Source organism: Myotis lucifugus, unplaced genomic scaffold, assembly GCF_000147115.1.
Source record: "Myotis lucifugus unplaced genomic scaffold, Myoluc2.0 scaffold_234, whole genome shotgun sequence".
NCBI classification, from domain to species: Eukaryota; Metazoa; Chordata; class Mammalia; order Chiroptera; family Vespertilionidae; genus Myotis; species Myotis lucifugus.
Genome location: NW_005871282.1, coordinates 1,128,778 through 1,136,209, shown reverse-complemented (window position 1 = coordinate 1,136,209; position 7,432 = coordinate 1,128,778). Strand labels below are relative to the sequence as shown.

At 45.4% G+C, this 7,432-nt stretch overlaps 1 protein-coding gene across 2 annotated transcripts in view; it reads left to right on the top strand.

Annotated features, from left to right (window-relative positions):
• The first annotated feature begins 822 nt into the window (after window positions 1-822).
• The window catches only part of GULP1 (GULP, engulfment adaptor PTB domain containing 1), an 87,485-nt gene continuing 80,875 nt past the window's right edge, over window positions 823-7,432 (top strand). Inside the window, exons 1-2 of one of the 2 annotated variants that reach the window (XM_023762144.1) lie at window positions 823-881; window positions 915-976. The gene's annotated coding sequence lies outside the window, so the exon portion shown is untranslated. Of the gene's footprint in view, window positions 977-7,432 lie in introns of both variants that reach the window. The other variant, XM_014464043.2, reaches the window with a different exon arrangement.

The window sequence follows — 7,432 nt, the reverse complement described above, 5'->3', positions numbered from 1 at the left end:
GTCCTGCCTCTGACTGCTGTCCCAGCTGAACCCAGTCCCCAGGCTGCTGCCCCCAGGCTGGTCTGACCCCAAGGGTCAACCCCTGGCGCCTGCCCCTCTGCCTCCAACAGAGTGAAAGCTCAGATGGACAAATGCTTCCTGAAGTTCCCTTTCTCCCTCTCCCTCCTGGGCAGGGCAGGGGGCTCCATCACGCTGACCAGCTAATCCAAGAAGGAGAGGAGAGGAGAGGGGCGGGCTGATGGTAGCTGAGGGAGGCGGGGTGCTGTCGGTGGGTTGGAACACTGAGTTTCTCGCCTGGCGGTCTTGCTGTTTGCCTTATGTAGCCACCGGCTCCTCTCCCTTTTCAAAAAACACATCCTACATCTATCAACAAGTGAATCTAAAAATCAAGTGAATAAATAATCTGATGAACAGTATGAACTGGTGATTGTAATAGAATCAGGGACATAGAAAGGGAATGGACTGACTATTCTTGGGGGAGAAAGGGGTGTGGGAGATGCGGGAAGAGACTGGACAAAAATCGTGCACCTATGGATGAGGACAGTGGGTGGGGAGTGAGGGCGGAGGGTGGGGTGGGAACTGGGAGGAGGGGAGTTATGGTGGGAAAAAAGAGGAACCAATGTAATAATCTGAACAATAAAGATTTAATTAAAAAAAACAACAACACATCCTTCACCCTGGCCGTCCTAGTCGGCCACTTCCTTGAATGTTCACAGGAAACGACTAGAATTTTAGAACATGTATGGCAACCTCTATATTGAGATACACATCCGTGTAATTACTGATTCCTTCTACTAAGCCCAGTTTTCATGTTATTTCTAGTTCTAGGTGAGTCCATCTGACACACCGAGGAGGGAGCGCGGCTGAAGGAGAACGCGGCTGAAGGAGAGCGTGGCTGAAGGAGAACGCGGCTGGCCACTGCGTGATCGGGACGCCCCGCGTCAGTGTCTGTCGCCTTCCAGGCCGACGCAGCCAGGTAAGAAGAAGGAGACTTTGTTCACATACTTGAAACCGTTTTTGAAAAAAAGAGAAATGACAGAAATGTTTTTATTTTGTGCCGAAGATTTAAAAAGAAATTGGTAAAATACATAAAAGCAAAATAAAATCACGAATGAGCCTGTTTTCTAAAAATAACTTCCATCACTTTTGTTCTCTATCATTTGATTTTTTTTTTTGTTTTGTTGGTTTTTCCCTTTACACTAAGTTGAGATAATATTCTATGTATTCTCTGTTGAATTTCTTTATTTTTGTAATAATCTATGTTGTCTTATCTGATCATATGAGTTAGTGTTTCATAGTTTTCATGGTATCAGTTAATATGAGCAAAAGCTTTTAAAGTATTTTTAGATGTGTTTACTATTCAGAGAAGATGCTTGTAGATTGATATATACTTCACTCATTTTTCATTAGTAGCGTTACTAAAATTTGCATCACTGGTTCAATGGTTATAATATTTTAAAGGCTTCTTATTCTTCTTGCTGAAAATACCTCCAGAAGGTGGTAATGAGTTACCATTTCATCAGCCATTTTTGAAAATGTTTGTTGACCTGTTGACTTAAATATATACATATATATGTGTGTGTGTGTGTGTGTGTGTGTGTGTATTGTATATATACTAGTATATGTATATATTTATTTATTCAAAGAATTTTCCTAACAAAACCTAGTTTATGTGGAAGAAAAAAAATCAAAGTTAAGATTCTAAATTTTTGCTGCAAGCGGTAGCATCCTCTGCTCACACATTCAGCCACTGTCTCCCTTACATAGCTGAGCCTGAAGGAAAGGGAGTATTGTATGTGCATGGTCGTTCCCCTGTATCTAAAACACATCATTGGCAGCGGACGGCGAGTGTGCATTCCTCAGCTGATGGTTGTGCAGACGTGCCCTGACCATGAGCCTCAGCGCTCTGGTTATTTGAATGAGTGGTGACCGTGGGTGTAAGGGCAGGGAGGTAGAGAATCAGCTTCCTGTATCTTCCCGTTTTCAGTAAAACCTGGCAACACAAAACATATTCCAGCTCCTTCGGGCCGGTGGGTGTGCTGAGTGCCAGGGAGGAAGGGAAGGCAGGGCGATGCTGATGGCGCCCTCAGGGGGGGCCCTGAGGACACTTCACAGTACGGCGCCGGGTACGTCGTGCAGAAGGGCAAGGCCAAGGGAACATGACCGGAAGAGAGAGTTTTCGTTGTGAGACTGTAAATCTCCAAGTTTGGATTCACATTCTTCAGCTTTTAGGAACAGTAAGAGATGCGTCCGCGTGGACGTCCAGTCTCCTGGGCAGAAGTGTCAGATGATGCAGTCATTCAGGACAGCGAGGGGCATAAACAGATGTCAGAGCGGGAAGCAGCGTTAGGAAAGTGGCAGAAAGGAAGAGAAATGTAATTTCTCCTGCTCCCTCTGCGTGAATGGGTTAGAACAGCCGTGGGCAAACTACGGCCTGCGGGCCTGATCCGGCCCATTTGAAATGAATAAAACTAAAAAAAAAGAAACAAAAGCCCTTACCCTTTTATGTAATGATGTTTACTTTGAATTTCTATTAGTTCACACAAACACTCCATCCATGCTTTTGTTCCGGCCCTCCGGTCCAGTTTAAGAACCCATTGTGGCCCTCGAGTCAAAAAGTTTGCCCACCCCTGGGTTAGAGTCTAACCTTTAGACCAGTGATGGCGAACCTATGACATGAATGTCAGAGGGGACACGCGAACTCATTTTTTTGGTTGATTTTTCTTTGTTAAATGGCATTTAAATATATAAAATAAATATCAAAAATAGAAGTCTTTGTTTTACTATGGTTGCAAATATCAAAAAATTTCTATATGTGACACGGCACCAGAGTTAAGTTAGGGTTTTTCAAAATGCTGACACGCTGAGCTCAAAAGGTTCGCCATCACTGCCTTAGACTGATGGCGCTCTGGTCTGGAGAGAGTCCTAGGGAAGTACCTCAGGGGAGAGCAAATTCACACCCTGTTCGGGGCTGCCTCAGGCCTCAGCCGAATTTACATACAGAAGAAAATAACCCATAAGCCATTGCAGAAACCCAGGAAACCATTCCCTTCCCCTGACCATCGGTCCTGCATTTAAAGTTCACATTCAGTACATCTATCTAAGTAAATGATACTTCTGTTCTAATAATTAATACTCTTCAAGTTCATCTTTACCTGTATAACAATAACATTGGTTTTCATTTAGTGAAGAGATTTAAAGGGGAAAAAAAGTTCTGTATACTTATATGTAGTTGTAATGAGTGGTTCCTTTGTAAATTCATTCCTATTTGAATGAAATAGTGAAACCTGGCAAAGTGATGTTCATCAGCTACGTTGGTCTCTATGTTGTGAAGTGGTGAACTCATTGTGGGTCTTGTAGTGCAAACTAATTGTGTGTGCTCTGAGGTGTCACTTATTATACCAAAGCCTTCCCTTGTTTAGAAGTAATACCTTTATAAAGTGGCTTAATGTGCTCTTAGAGCATGATGTACATGGAGGACATTGTTAAAAGGGCATTTTTTATACATAAAGACAAATAAATGAGGGCAAAAGAATAGGATTTACATTAGTAAATCCATACGGGAATGGAAGCGGCCGTCTCAGAGAAGGAAGTTGGCAAAGCATGACTTGTAAACTGCATGCATGATTCATCAGCGAGTGGTCTGATGGGCTAAGCGGCAAACTTTGTGACCAGGTGACCGTCTATGGAACAAGACCCACGTATACAAGCCTCTGCATCATGTAGTAATCACACCCACGTCCCAAGAGTTTCTATCAATTACTGATTTTTAAAAATATATATTTATTGATTTCAGAGATGAAAGGAGAGGGAGAGAGAGATAGAAACATCAATGATGAGAGAGAATCGTGGAATGGCTACCTCCTGCAGCCCCCACACTGGGGATTGAGCCCACAACTGGGCATGTGACCTGACCGGGAATTGAACTGTGACCTCCTGGTTCATAGGTCGATGCTAAATCATTGAGCCACACCAGCCAGGCACATAAGTGTTTTTAAAACATGTAACTGATCTGAAGAATTAGGCATATTTATTTATTTATATACTAGGGCCCAGTGCACAAATTCGTGCACCTTGAAAGGAACTGTGGGCTGCAAGGCTGTGGTGGACACAGGGGCGAGTCTCAGCCCATCCTCCATGCCCCCACCTGGCCCCTCCCAGCGCGGCCCCGGGTCCCCTGTCTTCCAGCAGCCCTGCTCCCACCATCGCTGCTCCCACGCCCTGAGGGCGCTGGCCCCACTCGCACTCGCTGATGGTGTGGAGTGATTGGGGCCAGCACCAGCAATGGGTGCGAGCTGGCTGCGAGTGATGGCTGCTGGCCCCTATCGCCCCTGAGGGCTTCTCCACCTCCCCCTGCTCCTGAGGGGCAGTTGGGGCAGCAGCTACAGCTTGCACCTGCTGATGGCACCAAGTGATTGGGGCCGGTGCCAGCTGCTGGCAGCAGGTACAAGTGGCGGCTCTAGTGCCGGCAGCAGGTGGGAGCGCCGGGTGGGACCTCAGTGTGTGGAAGCAAAAAATTTTCAGTAGCCACCAGAGGCTCGCCCTGATGACAACGTCCAGTAGTGCCCTGCCTTGGTCTGGCGACCCCGCTCACCTGCTCCACCATCCCGCCACAGCCAACACCCGCCATGTTCCACGTGCACCCCCTGGTGGCCAGCGCACGTCATAGTGACCGGTTGTTCGGTTATTCTGCTGTTCAGTCTATTTGCATATTAGGGTTTTATATAGAGAGATTTATTTTTGGATTAGGTATCTTTTGGCTTAGGAGGGAAAATTGTGAACTAATAAAGAGTTATACTACCTGAGCCAGGTATTTCATAAAGTATCTTGAAATATACATGAGGATATGGATTGTACATTCTTGTATGGTTAATTAGGTATTTAATAAATCAGAAGAATGACTCCTTTTGGACTTAATGCAGAAAATAAATTAGATCTATTAAATAAATTACAAAGCATTTTTCACTTGGTTTTGAAAACTGCCTCAGTGTCTGAACAACTTAATAAATCACAGATCTGGACCCTTTATGTAAGCTGTCCTAATGCCAGGTTGCTATGAAGGGAATTAGACCGAGCATTCCCGAGCGGATTTCACTAATTTCTAGAAGCCTCGAGGGGTGTTTAGATTTCTGGAATGCAAAGTCAGCTTCAACATTAAATCTACTTCACATATTTCCACGTCCTTCTGTCCTTTTCTACCCAGTTTCAGAATTTTAAACCACGATTCCATGAACATATACTGGATGACATGGTGGTGCAATTAAAACGCTTAAGTTATTTTTAGGTGATTTCCTTTTTTTGTGGAGTTACCAAGAGATAGCACAGGACAATCAATGCCTCATAATGACTTTCCCAGAAGGCCGGGCGCTGGCTGTCCCTGTGGTGCGAGAATCATTTGATGTGTATGTGGCAGTCTGGGTCGTGTGTTTTTTTCCTTCAAATTTTGATAATTGCTTAAATAGAATTGCTTGCTTTGCTTCATTAATAAAATTATTTGCTAATCCCGACCTAGGAGGAAATAGAAAAACGTTGCTGTTTAAGGATAGTTCAAAATTCAAACACATGACTTGTTAATAGCTACGAAGTAAGCAGACCCTCTTTTTTCTTTTTCTTTTTTTTAACATTTTTATGTATGTATGTATTTATTTTTTGATCCTCACCCGAGGATATTTTTCCATTGATTTTTAGAGAGTGTGGAAGAGAAAGGGAAAGACAGAGAGAAACATTGATGTGAGATAGATACATCGATGGGTTGCCTCCTGCATGCGCCCCGACCAGGGCCCAGGCCTGGGAGGAGCCTGCGACCGAGGTACGAGCCCTTGACCAGAATCAAACCTGGACCCTTTGGTCCGCAGGCCGACGCTCTAGCCACTGACCCACACCGGCCAGGGCCAGTCCCTCTTTCTTAAACATAGTGTTGAATGTACGCAATGAATGTCTACACTGGAAATAAGTTTCTTGGTTCACTACTTTTATAAAAATATATAGATAACAATAATTATGCTAGAAAAGGGGCATAAGCTTGCATTTTACTCATCTGAGTGGGGATTCTGACTTTTTTCCAAGCAAGTTTGCACACCCTCTGTCATTTACTTAGTTAGACAGTCCCAGGAACAGTGTGAAGGACCTGTCCGGTGCACAGTTTGACTTTAGTGCTGTGAACGTGGAGTTTTACTGGAAGCTCTATCTGCGTGGAGGTGATGGGCCTTTTACAAAACCCCAATCTCGCGTGGAGTTCTCCAAACCCCTGAGTATTACCAATCCGCCGTGGTGCCCCACGCAGCATTAATAACATTAATAACAATAATGGCGCCCAGCCGGCGTGGCTCAGTGGTTGAGCATCGGCCTATGAACCAGGAGGTCATTGGTTCAATTCCCGGTCAGGACACGTGCCAGGTTGCAGGCTCCATCCCCAGTAGGGGGTGCAGGAGGCAGCGGATCCATGACTCTCATTACTGATGTTTCTCTCTCTCTCCCTCTCCCTTCCTCTCTGACATCAATGAAAATATATTTAATAATAATAATGATGGCAAAGCTACGTGCAGTGTGGTCTGTGAGGGGCACTGTTCTGAGCTGTCTGCACCGATGAACATCTTTACTTCTCGGGGGCAGTTTCCGGAGGAGAAAGTGTAACACGGAGCAGGGCAGCGACCTCGCCCGAGGTCATGCAGGGATGGGGTTCGAACCCAGGCGGGTCCGCCCTGTACCACGGCGCCTCCTGCAGCCGCTCCGCCGTTTCCGTCTCACAGCACAGAAGCTAATGACCAAACCCTGCGCCACACCAGGAGATGTGCGTTTTGCCCGTCTGACGGAGAAATAGGTGTAATTTTGATTCATTCACACCAGATGGCTGTGGTCTCATTGGCTGTCATTTTCCTGTCTGACCGTCTACAGCAGTGATGGCGAACCTTTTGAGCTCGGCGTGTCAGCATTTTGAAAAACCCTAACTTAACTCTGGTGCCGTGTCACATAGAGACATTTTTTGATATTTGCAACCATAGTAAAACAAAGACGTATATTTTTGATATTTATTTTATATATTTAAATGCCATTTAACAAAGAAAAATCAACCAAAAAAATGAGTTTGCGTGTCACCTCTGACATGTGTGTGAAAGCATTTTAATCCAAGAATCAAACACCTCGTCAGCATTCCCGGGCCACCCTCTCCTGATCTCCTGACACATCTGCCATCCGGCTGCATGCTGGGAAGTGCCACCTGCTTCATCTTCTCCCGCCTCCTCCCCTCCCCTCTCCTCCCCTCCCCTCCCCTCCCATCCCCTCTCCTCTCCTCCTCTCCCCTCTACAGTTGTCTTCCCGGCAGAGAATACGACTTCGGAAGAGTCCATGGTTAGCAACGGACCAACTCTAACAGGAGATTCTACGGTTAAAGATATGTCGCCAAGAAGTGTTTCAACTCAGGAACAAAAGTTAT